Here is a 13,789-nt window from a genome sequence, read left to right as displayed (position 1 = left end):
AATTATTATTATTATTATTATTATTATTAGAATCATCATCATCATTGTGAAAGTGAAAGTGACGTGACATGTGGCCAAGTATGGTGACCCATACTCGGAATTAGTGCTCTGCATTTACCCATCCAAAGTGCACACACACAGCAGTGAACACACACACACCGTGAACACACACCCGGAGCAGTGGGCAGCCATTTATGCTGCGGCGCCCGGGGAGCAGTTGGGGTTCGGTGCCTTGCTCAAGGGCACCTCAGTTGTGGTATTGAAGGTGGGAGAGGGCGCTGTACATTCACTCCCCCCACCTACAATCCCTGCCGGTACGAGACTCGAACCCACAACCTTTGGGTTATGAGTCCAACTCTCTAACCATCAGGCCACGACTTCCCCAAAATAGCGCTTAACCTCACTATGGGCTCGTCCGGGATTTGAACCCGGGACCTCTTGCACCCAAAGCGAGAATCATACCCCTAGACCAACGAGCCTGGTGTTTAGCACCATCCAGTTGTAACGTAATGTAATGTGCTATTACTTTTTCGATTTTGCCTGGAGGTTGATAAAATGGGAGAAAGAAATTCCACTGACTTACAGTGAATGAGGAACTCAAGTCAAAATATCAAAGATTCTTGGGGGTGGATTCTTTTTGACTTGGGCCAGTATGCAACCACCCAGAACACCTTAGCAACCGCATGGCAGTGCTCTGGCAACCACCTACAGCAGCCTAGCAGTGTGCCAGAACCACACACTTTTTCTTCTGTAAAACTTTGTTAGTTGTGTTTGAATGTAAGCAAACCTCTTTCTATAATACATAATGCATTATACTACATACATAATACATTACATAATTGACATCTTGCTTTTTATAATGCATACTTATACAGAGATTTTTTAAAACATGTTATTCAGTTCAATCAATGCATTTAATCCTCAAATTCAATACGTCTGAAATAATTTTGTTCAATTCCATTTTTAAAAAAATAAATAAAAACACTTTACAGACTTCACACAGTTGAATAGTAGTGTATGTATTTTCTTTTTATATGTTTTATATTTTGATAGATATATAGATAGATAGATAGATAGATAGATAGATAGATAGATAGATAGATAGATAGATAGATAGATAGATAGATAGATAGATAGATAGATAGATAGATAGATAGATAGATAGATAGATAGATAGATAGATAGATAGATAGATAGATAGATAGATAGATAGATAGATAGATAAAAATATGCAATATATAAATATGTTTTTTTTTTTTATATTTACAAATATATTACATATAAATAGGTTAATAACAAAATACATTAAATTACATGCATATGACCCTTTCAGAACAGACCTATTCATCTATATCTATATTAATAAAAAATATTTTCACCATATATATTAGATGTATTAAAACATGAGTGAGTTTTTTGGGAGATTTATAAAAGTTTAAATCGTACACATCAAATACTGAATAAGTCTAACTATCTGTATGAGTCAGACTCTTATTCTTACATTTCAGTCTGAACCATATATTATGTTGCCATTTCTTATAAAATTACCAGTCAAAGCCCATTTTTATTCACATGTGATGCTTGGTGAATGAACTGACTCACGGTTAATGTATGGTAGTGAACTTTTTGGAGCAAATAATATGATATAGAGAAAATGTCATAAAGTAACCATTGATCGTTTCCATTTTCAAGACTGGCATTCAGAAATGTTTATGAGGTAATCAGCTTTTCCATCTCAATGAAATGATAATAGTTCATGAACCATCTAAGGTCTTCATAGGAAATGGCTAAATGTCAGCGTCCACTTGATATGATCTCCACACTAGAACACTATCAGTTCCACCAGGCTAGAGAAATCCCATCAGAAAAGCCATCTCCACAGTGCAGAGCCCTCCCTTTCCTCACAGCGGCTTGTGAAAAACACTTTACGCTGGTATTGGATTAAGGAAAGCAGCCAAAAAGTCAATGAACAAACCCCAGCACCTCTTGAAAGGATTACATCTATTGACATTTTAACATTTGTATACACAAATTATATCCACGTTTTGGAGAATTGAGATGTCTGTCTGGCTGCCAAAAAGATGTGGAGAGAGAGGGCCGGTTTCAGTCTTGACTGACAGGAGACACGTTTCCTCCAGTGACATGATAGATTGGCAATTGAACTCAATGTCAAGTCAAAATGATGTGTGAATTTGTCTCTTTCACAAATTTAATCTTACAACAGACCACTCACTCACTCAACCACTCACTCACTCACTCACTCACTCACTCACTCACTCACTCACTCACTCACTCACTCACTAAATAGATAAATAAATGTAATATTTATTTATTTATTTATAATTTTTTTTAAAGTGTTAGTTTTTCATGCCTAATCCTGAATCACTTTATTTATGTATAAAAAAAACATATAAATAAATATAATATATGGGATTAGGAATTAAATACTAAATTAAATTAGTGTTTATTCATTAATTTATTTATTTATATTCTATTTACTTATTGTGTTTTCATAAATAAATAAAAAAAGATACAATATGGGATTATACATGTAAAGTCTATTTAGTTAGGTCTATAGGCATTAAGTTTTCATGCCTGTATATATGCTAATCCTGTAGCATATCTTTAAATAAATAAATAATCCCATGTCATATATTTCATTATTTAAATAAAAAAAATAAAATTTTCATGCTAATCCTGTATATTATCTTTATTTATTTTTTTCATGCCAAACTTATATATTTTTTATTAATTAATAAAGAAATATATAAAGAAATAAACCAAACTGTCATGCCTAATCCCATCTTTATTTAAATAAATAAATACATTTAATTTCCATGCCTAATCCCATATTGTATCTTTAAATAAATAAATACATTTATTTCCCATGCCTAATCCCGTACCATTTCTCCATCATTTTTATAAAGTCTGCTGTTTGTGTACTTTGATAATTTCCCATGATGCCTTGTTTTCTATTTGCTTTACTATTTTCTAGATTTTTTTTGGTCTGGGCCACAGCTGAAAAGATGGTCCCCAGCTGCAAAAACTGTTATGGCTCCATGTGGTGCAATATGTTTGATTCATCTCAAGAAAACAAGCACATTATTTACTAATTCATTGTCCAGTTCAGCATATTTCTAGGTGAGACGCAATATGTGACATTTTGGAGGTGAGCAAGCGGAACTTTGCCATGTAGCTTCCCCCTTTGTTTCCCCCAAAGGATTTGCATTATTTATTCACACAGCTCAAAACTCTGGGCCAGGGGTCATTTCATAACCTTTTCCATATATTCACTGCTGACAATGACACATACAGCATGAGGAAGCAACAACGGCCTTATTCAGCATGCTTTCAAATATTTAAGCAACATAAAAATAAACACATACATAAAAAACAAACAAACAAACAAAAAAATCTATGATTGATATGTATGCATATGCTGTGTTATGAAAAGTTATTTGTTCTGCTTACATTTCTAACTGCATGCTCCAGACATTATCTTGCCTGTAAACATTTCACACTACTGTGTGCACAAGATAAACAGCATCTGCAAAATAAACAGATATAGAGGTAGACATATTTTGTCTCTCGAGAGATGAATGCATGTGTCAGCAGACACCAGCCATATATTTGAAAATCATGGCTCAGTGCAGTCAAGTTAACTCAACAGTCTTACTGTATAAGGGAGACGGGCTGGTTGTCTCGAGGGCTGTATTTGATGACCAGGTTTTGAGTCAAGAATACAGTTACACAAATGCTACTTCATAAATTGCTTTCATGATTGTTTTAGAGTTTAATTTGAAAATTCAATAAATAACCTAACTTATATATAATTTATATAAATAAATATATTTATTTATTTTTGCTTTAATAAAGGGATCTGATATTCTGAATTAAACGGTTTAACCAAACAAAAACACTTTTAGAAAGACTTCCAACATGCTGTGCATCTCCGGAAGGAGATCAGACAAAGACCTTAAAAATAAGCAACAGCTTAGATTCAGCTTGTATGAATATGTTACTAACAAAAAAAAAACAAAAACAAAAAAATAATCAAGATTTAAACAGCTTAACATAATTCAATCCCAATTTCTTTGCTATTCCCCAGTCTGCAACAATTATGCAAATGCAGATTTTACTGTTGTAAAGAAACAAGCAAACTGAAAAGAAAAGTATGTTATCTTTGTCATATTCCATTTTAGCCTATTACACCAATCAGGATGAGCTTCACACCGACTCAGAGAGCCACGTGAGACAGGAAGATGACTAACTGCACTTCATACATTACATTACATGACTCTGAGTGGGGCATTTATTGCCTTTGTGGCGACAGAATACACTGGCCGACATGCATCGACTGCATTTACCACATGGCATGGAATTCACTCCGAGGGGGTCATAAAAGTCGATATATTTCAGAGGGAATATCAAAGCATGTCTGATCTATTCTTCACCGCAAAGCATTGAATCAGCACCTTCCCCTGTGCTTATTATGGGCGGCGAAGTGAGGAAGAGATTTCCATGATAGGCCGCTGAAAAGACATAAATGAATAAGAGAATAAAGTGATTTGCCCAGAGCTCTTGTGAGTTTAATTTGCATGAGTAGTGTATTTTGTTTGTCTCCCCCAAGCGTGATAGATTACACCATGGACTCTGACGGAATTAAATGCATCAGCTAATTCGTTTTCTATGGTCAGTGCCATAAGGGTACTAGAGCTACATGCTATGCTAACATCCAATACACAATGGTTGCATCCGAATTTGCTTATTTCCCTAATATATAGGGGGAAAACACTAGCCTATGTAAACAGAGTAGTGTGTTCGAATTCACAGTATTCATAAAAAAGTACTCTGATTACATAAGAAAAAAAAACACATAGCCTATTACTTAATACTGTTAAGATTCTGAGTGGCGCTTCCTTTAGGATCCCATAGGCCCTAGGCCACAGGAGGGTTTGTGAATGACAGTAATAAAGCAACTCAAGTGATGCTGGTAGGTCACATGACAATGACAATGGTTTTTGATTACATTCATAATACAGACTATTTAGACTATTACATTCATACTACTATACTATTCATCCTCTATATAGATACTCTATACACATCCTTTTTTTAACAGTCGCAAAGTAATTATGCATAATTATTCAAAAGAAGTAGGCTACCTACTCAGAAAGAATGCAACTACGGATGCAGCACTGACTGAAAATAAGTTTTGTGGGAATGCTTAAAGTAAAGAAAAGTAAAAAACGTAAAAGTATGGCTCCATCTTGTGCTGGGAGAAACGGCACTTTTCAAGACTGAATCAACTGAACCAAATGCTTCACAAAATGACTCAGGGATTCGCTGTTTCGAATCATTTGAAACTTCATACATTGAGAACTGGTTAAAGCAATGTAAATGTAACGAAAAAAAGAGCAACCATGTTTAATAACAATTTCCAAGAAAACGTTTTCATTAAAGTGTTATTTACAAGTTTGTCATATCAGTAAAACACTTTAAAGATACATTTTCCATACAGGCCTATACATATTTTATTAATTTGTATCGCTTATTTTGTGTAGCTACCAATACTAACTGTACAGTCCTACTTTCAATTTATTAATCAGCAAAATTCCCTGACATGTACATGTTCGTGATGTACAGTAGCCTAAAATTCATTTCAATGAAGAGTCAAAATGCAGGAATCATATTTTTTAAGTGATCCAATGAACAACTGACTCTTATGAGTCGGTTCTTTTAATTAAATGTTCGAAAACAATCACAAACTGGAACCGGTGAAATAATCCTTCACGAATGACCTGAATCCAGAGCGAGCGGTTTGTTATTTTTAGTGATGCTATTTTAAAAATGAAGAAAGTTTTGTATAGTTAATTTCGTGAAACCAACATCGTTGTGTTTACAGAATGCATGGAAATGGCAATTAGCTAAACCCTGCTGTCACGTTTTCTTACTGCCGCTGTCAATTACGGACCAAACACTCTGTGAATTACAGGAATCATTAAGTAACTGGAGTAAACATGAATTATGTACAGTAATTATAGCCTATATAATTGTCAAAAAGGTTTGTGATGCACAGTTTGATTTGGAAGTTGTCATGATTTTTTTTTTCAGTATTTTTTTTTTTTACTTTTTAAAAAAAATTTATAACCTATACTGTATATTGTTGACCACCAAAAAACTGGTTTCAGTCATTTAGCTAACGAAGCATTGCAATGGAAAAGCATTCAGACACGCTAAATGAATGTAAGAAAAACAACCGGAAAGCTTGACATTATAATGACCAAACAATGAGCAGATGTTTGAGCTATGATATTATATCCGAAAGGAAAGTAAACCACAGTCAAATGAAGGGCAACTCCAGGCATTATATGAAAAATACAAAGCTCCCACATTAAAAGTGTCTGATTTATTCATTTACTTTCAGAAAATACAGCTCTGGGTTCTCTATTATTCATGTGCACAGATCTCAAAGATCTGCACAGCGTCCTACTGTTTACATCTCTCAGACTGTGCAGATGAGAAGGGTAACTGAAATATAGCACTCTCTTAACCTGTATTATTAATAAGGATCTAAGGTTTTAGCAAGCTGGACGTTGAAATAATGAATGTTCCCGTGTTCTCCCGTATGCTGGAGTTCTGCACTGAAGAAGATAAAGTGCTTATTAGAGGTGCAGAATCCTATTATCAATTCATATGCGTCTTCTCTCAGGTTGAAATTATGTTTTTTGGGGAGTAGGATGTTCTTTGAGCAGATAAAGGGTTTATGGCACCGGGAGGCCTCACTGATTCAGACAGACATGTTACATTAATATCATGGCTTATGCAGCTGAGATCTATATACCAAGAGAGCTGCACCTGCTTCCGTAAAAATGGAAAGTTTGTACAATCCAAAGAATGTAAATGGATTGTTGTAGACTTTTGTGGTATTTTATTTCTGCTTCAAGTCTGGGTCCTGGTCACTCATTGCCATATGGACAGTCAGTAATTATACTAACAAACATAACTTGCTTAATCATGATTAGGCCTATCCGAAGAAATATTAGCTAATTTTGTACGTGAGTCAAATAAACACTGTTGGATTCAGTTCAGTGAAGGATTCAAACTTGTAACAGACGGATTCAAAATGGCAACCAGTTTTTGAACTATTTATAAAAAGAACTGTGTCTTTTGTTCGAGAATCAGTAGACTACTGTTCGATCTGTGTTTTTTGATTCACTAAAAATAATCGGTTTATAAGAGTCCTTTGTTTTGGAATCAGACTACATTTTCACTGTATTTTTTTATTCACTAAAAGAACCAGTTTATAAGAGTCATTTGCTTTAGAGACTTAGAGAGTCATTTGTTTTGGAAGAGTCATTTTGTTTTGCTTCAGAGACTTAGAGAGTCATTTGTTTTGGAAGAGTCATTTTGTTTTGCTTTGGAGACTTAGAGAGTCATTTTTTTTGGAAGAGTCATTTTGTTTTGCTTTAGAGACTTAGAGAGTCATTCGTTTTGGAATCTGACTACACTTTCACTGTATGCTTTGTTTCTCTAAAAGAACCGGCTCATGAGTCATACATTCGTGAAACGTGCTGCACTTAATATTTTGTAAAGAGTATGACAACCACAGATTGCAAGGACAACGTAAGAGATCAGTCTTTAAATTTCTTCACATTCAATACAGACCACAAACTCACATTCGCAACAGGTCTTTTGCTGTTGCACTTGCTATATGCAGTGGGGTGCTAAAAAGAGTAAATGTTTAATACAATTGTTATCACATTTTCAGGGGCACCGCTATGGTTTCTGGGCCCCCTGAACAGCATATTGACTTGGGCCCCCTCCACGATTGCGTTCTGGGCCCCCCTCTCCCTTGCCGGGCCCTTGGAATCGCACTAACCTTCCCCCTCATTACTGCACCCCTACAGATTATATTGCTCATGTGAAATTCCTGAAATGTTATTTTGACATCTTGACTTTTTTAGAGATTTGGTCTTTCCACATACAAGTCGATGGGAGCTACCACTTTATGGCTGCAAAAATAGCTGTGTGGGTATCCTACAAAGATGGCCACCGATATGCAAATGAATTGGTTAGTGAACCAGTGGCTCAATGTAACGTACGAACACACCACTGCTGCACAGACTGACAGCCTGTCAATCATAAAAGTTATGACAGTAAAAGTTATTTCTGGCAATACCAAAAAAGCTGTATTGAAATTGGATTGTGGTTTGGTACACACTGTGTTAGAAGTCGCCCAACAGCAGCACAAAGCAAAGAGTTCTCAGAGCGATAGGCAATGATGATGTCTGCCATCTCCCTCGGGAGGCCAGAAGGAGAAAGTGTTCGTCCGACATGGCCCGAATTAGCATAAAGCATCCTACAGGTGGCTCCTCTAGGGCTTCTGTGAACTTTATTTTGCCTGTATCGTGCACTTCCCTGGAGAACTGGTCCACGGGAATGTCTGTGGGAGGCTGTATATGTGCAGTTCGGCTCTAAAAAGGTAGAAAGAGAAAAAAACAGACGTGTAACGGCTTTGATTAGTCATTTTAGACCTTTGCACAGTCTGGGATGAAGAGCACAAAAGCCCCAAAATATTACTGAGTTGTACACTGTGAGCTGTCAGTGTCTCGAGATGTTTAGATCAGACTGTCAGCAGATGTGACAGGATAGAAAGGATGGCCCGTAATTGCAGTAACTCAATATATCATCTCTGTCCACACAGAGCCGATATGTTCCTCTATTGATAATTAATCAGCAATTAATTAGAAAGCTATTAGCTAAATATGCAAATGCAGTTGGATTTGTTGGCATGGAAAAATGTAAACGTTTTTCTTATAGAAGTTCTGTGCAGAGGCATTTTATGCATTTACATTATGTAGTGCTATTATTATTATTATTATTATTATTATGATTTATTATTATTATTATTATAAATCATAATAATGATGGTAGTATAGTATTTTATGTAATTTTTTAAATATTTTTTGAAAGACATTATTGTTGTTGTTGTTGTTGTATAGTAAATAAAGTAATAATATTTTTGTTACATCTGTTTTAAACATTAATCTCTGTATTTGTAACTTTGAAAAGTGTTTTATTATTTTACTGTTACATTTAACTACATTTTTAAACATGAACTAGATAACGTTTAAATTGTTTTTAATTGTTTTTAAAATGTTTTAAAAGTTGTTTGACAAGTGATACTCATTTAATTAATTAATTAATTTTTTATTTTAAAGTTATACATTTGATTCTTTCACTTTCTTCTTAAAATGCACTTTTAGTCTTCCATATGCAGCAACAGAGGCAAAATACAAAGATTTATGAAATTTGAAAAAATGTGCTTTGGGGTCCTCGTCCTATTGCATCACCCAACCCATCGTTATTTTTACTATTTATATACTATTATAATATTTATCAATATTTTGAAATAGCCTTATTTTCAGTTTTCATTTTAATTTTAGTTTTAATAATTTTGTTACGCACTTTTGTCATTTTTATTTGTTTTTGTTTTTTTATATATTTCTATTTAGCTTCAATTTCTTTCTATTTCAGTTTTAGTTTTAGTAGTTTTGGTACTTCAATTTATTTATTTTTTATTTTTTTTATTTTTGTAAGTTCACGTTTTATTTTATTTTATTCATTTTAATTTTTTTTTATTTTTTTTTATTTTAAGAAAACAATTTTTAAATAGTTTTATAGTTTATCAATACCAGCACTGGCCCAATCTCTCTTGAGCTTTGGAGGACACATTTTCTTTTCCTGCAAAATGTCTTGATGAACATTAGAATTCACTTTTCTTTCTTTTTTTTTTTTCTTTTTTTTGTGTGTTAGTAAGCTGTCCAGTCCTTGAGGCAGCAAAACAGCCCCAAACCTTGATGGCCCCTATACCATATTGTGTTGTGCCTTTCTTTTCTCCAAACATAGCCTTGTGTGTTATTCCAAACAACTCCACTGGTTTCAACTTTCGAATGTTTTGCCATTAGCTCTGTGTAACATCCAGGTGCTTTCTTTGTTGACTTCAGAAATGTTCTCTTAGACACAAGCTGCTTCCATGTACTTAGTCCTTGTTTAATGCAGTGGAGACCAGGGGTAAACCATGTGGAGACCATGTCTGAAATGTTGATTTACCTCCATCATGTTTCACTGACTGGATGTTAGAACTAGTTTAATGACTAATTAATGCAAAACATCCAGGTAATCCAAAGGTTCACATACTTTTTCACACAGCTGTACATTTTATAAGTGTCTCTAGGGAATAAAACCCATGACCTTGTTATTTATTTTATTTTATTTTCGCACCAAACTCTACCAGCCAAACAACAAGAACATTTATTCATGAACTATTCAGACATACGTCCAACCAGATGCTTTCAAAGGCCCATGAAGATCATTTTAGATGGCCTTGCTTTTTAATGTTTGCTTTTCTGGTTCATGCTTTCTCCCAGATCACTTGTACTCTGAATGAGAGCTACACAGGAGCTGGGACGCCATACTGAGAGAAAACTCTGATGTGTGACTCTGAGTGTAAACAATTTAATTTATTGATAAAGTGATTAAAGTAACTCCCGCAGACATCGAGAGACGAACCAGCCCCACTGTGCCTCTCATGATCCCACAATTCCCAACTGTTTCCTCTCTAACCCGTAAGGAATTTCTTCACCGGCGATGACTGTTTAGCTCTACTGCTTAAGCTCAGTCTCGAATCACACCTACAAATTCAAAATAGCGATGTTTCCTCATATCTAATGGGTGAAGATTGAATTGCCCACACAAAGCAGTACAATAAAACATATCAGACAGTATCTGTGTGGTTCAGAGGAGATCTAACATATTCTAAATTACATTTACGGACTACTGGGAACAATGCGTGTATCATAAATCTCCCAGATAAAACCACATCACATACTGTACACACAGCTCCTGAATTTGTTGATGCTATTATTTATTAATTTTTTTTGTATTAATGTTATTTATATCTATACTTTTTGTTATCAGAACATTGCAGTAAACATCTGTCTTCTGTAGTAATGCATGACCCGCGGGACTATTACTTGTACGTTTTACATTAAAAGCCAGTGTAAAGAACCCCAGTAGTCTTATCCAAAGGGTCAAGGTTTGATTGTCAGCATGCTTTTTTTTTCTTTTTTTTTTCTTTTTTTTTTAAGAAATTTTTTTTTTTTTATTCAGCAAGGATTCATTGAATTGATCAAAAGTGCAAGTAAAGACATTTATAATGCTAAAAAAGATTTCTATTTCAAATAAAAAAAATATTCTTTTGAACTTTATATTAGGGGTGTGCGATACTGACAAAAAAATTATATTTCGATACTTATTGGGATTTTTTCGAAAAAGATAATTAAACAATATTTTGCTGAGCAAGTCCATGTCTTAATGATTCACTGAATCGTTCATTCAAACGATTTGTTCAAAACGGCAGATTCATTTAGAAACAAAGCAAGTGAATGGATCATTGAATCATTAACTCAAATGATTCATTCAAAAGCAGATTTATTCAGGAACGAAACATGGCAGTGTTGCTCTGAGATGCACAAATGTTCTCATCTGGCTTTGTTTGGAACCATTTTCATCAGCGAAACAGAGAAAAAAATTATGTTTTTTATAACATTTAATTTATAATTTTGTTATAAGATGTTCCCAAAACCCCCAATAGCACCCAACATTTTATTGCAGAATTTACATACAGGGCAGTTTGCTTGATTAATTGTGTTCATTTTTATTGTAATTAGCTAAATTAGCGTGTTAAATTCACAGCCCTACTTTCCCTCCCAAACTTTCAGTGGAATCAGTGCGAAAATAAACCTCTGGTTTTATTTCCCAGTCACAGCACACACCTGAGCTCTCCACTCTTGCATTTATCACAAAGATTAATTTTCCTTCTTGGTTGCAGCTCAGATTAATGAATGGTACTGAGGAGCAAAATTCACCTCTTAAACTGTGACCTTCGAACGTGCAGCCAAGTATCGCTAGTTCCGGAGCATCTTTACAAATGTATATACCAGCACCCTAGCAAGTGTCATGTAAGAGTCATTATTTATTTATTGAGATCGCAGCTGCAAAAAAAATAAAAAGTAGCCACTTAATGTATTTTTTCATCATTCAATTTCTTTATTGCAGAGACCACAAAAGCAGCCCCTGATCACCATTCACTTTAATTGTAAAGAAAAGAGCAGCATGAACATTCTGCTAAACATCATCTTTAGTATTCCACAGAAGAAAGAAAGTCAAATGGCTTTGAAATGACAGAGGGTAAAATACAGCTTGCAAAAGTTGCACATACTCCCTCAAAAACATTATTTATAGCTTCTGTGGAAATCTAATCTACTACTGACCCGATACAGCTGATGCAACGGCGGCCAATTCTTTGCAGACTCGAGTTCCAAGACGCTCCTTAATCTGTTTGTTTATTAATACCATTGACCAAATATAGCTGGAGTACAGAAAAGACCACACTCCATCCCTCTTGTACTCCAGTTCAGAGGGAATAAAATGTGGGCTGACTTTTTTCCCTCCATTTCTTTTGAAGTAAAGCTTTCTGCCTACACTTTACAAGCATTCACTTTGACAAACAAGCCAGGAAACGCAAACGCAGGGTCAGTACGTTCTTGCTCAAGGTCAACACATGAAGTGGAGGATTCAATTTTTTTTTTGTGTGTATGTGTGATTCAGACACTTGACGATATTTTTAATCGACCGTTGGCAAGTTCAGTACAGACACGTTTTATTTAAAGGGGTCATATGATGTTGATAAAAAGAACATTATTTTGTATGTGGGGGCGTGTTAGAATGAGCCGTTTTAGGTAGGCGTAGTTAACTCTTAACTTTTATAAAGAATATCTCTTTGGATTTGAGACTTTAGTCTTTGCAACTTTACAGATCTTCTTTATGCACCAAGAGAACACTTCAAAGAGAAAGGAAAAATTGAAATCGCATCATATGACCCCTTTAAAACACTGATATGTCTGTATTATCTCAATGTGTTTTTTAAGGCCCTTAGTGTATTTCTATAAAAATCCAGACATTTTTTCACAAGCATACTCACCGTAAATAATGTTAGCAGCTCTTAAATAATGCTGATGGTGGTTTTATGCCTGGAAGTATTTGGAAGAGGGATCCACTCCAGTTGGTTACATTAGGCTCAAAGCCAGTCCAGTCACAGCCATATTTGCTGACTGAAGTTAACAGAGAGCCTTTTTTCAGAATAAAGAGTCCATCACTTTAAGTTTCTCTGACAGGTTGATGTAAGGGCAACAGATATTGCACTCCATTTCCTCTATGAAGGTTTTTTGTCTCATGCCCGCCTCAGAGCCAGTTTGACCGTATGTTCCGTTAAGTGTTTCTGTCATCATGATCATTATCAAGTAAATGGGAAAGTCAGAGATTCCCCTTAATTTATATGTTTTAATTTTTTTAATAAGAGTAAAAAAAAAATAGAAACAGTGTGGGGACAATACTTTGAATAAATCTGTTTCTTGCTGCAAGTTATTTGTTAAGCTACTCAATTTAAAGCCCTCATTAGTGAACAAATCATTATTTTAAGTCGTATCTTTTAATTGAATCAGTTTCACGTCTCAATGATTTGTTAACAAATCTGACTCAATTGGACTGAAAACTACTTGATTAGTTAAATTTCATGTCCATCCTTACGAAAAAGAAGTTTATTCAAGTGTGCTATTAGTATAAACTAAACATTTTGATGTAAACTAGTTGTGTACTCAAAGTTTACTACTGTTATACTTAAAGTATACTTAAAAGTATACTTTTATATACTAGAAAGTGGGCC

General features: G+C 34.7%; 1 non-coding gene across 1 annotated transcript; it reads right to left on the bottom strand.

The window, feature by feature from the left end:
* Positions 1 to 407: 407 nt before the first annotated feature.
* trnap-ugg (transfer RNA proline (anticodon UGG)) lies at positions 408 to 479 on the bottom strand. Its single transcript has one exon. It is a non-coding gene; the product is annotated as a tRNA-Pro (tRNA).
* Between the last annotated feature and the right edge of the window lie 13,310 nt (positions 480 to 13,789).

The sequence above is a fragment of the Sinocyclocheilus anshuiensis genome, unplaced genomic scaffold (assembly GCF_001515605.1).
Source record: "Sinocyclocheilus anshuiensis isolate Anshui unplaced genomic scaffold, SAMN03320099.WGS_v1.1 scaffold624, whole genome shotgun sequence".
NCBI lineage: Eukaryota > Metazoa > Chordata > Actinopteri > Cypriniformes > Cyprinidae > Sinocyclocheilus > Sinocyclocheilus anshuiensis.
This window is presented reverse-complemented; position numbering and strand designations above follow the sequence as displayed.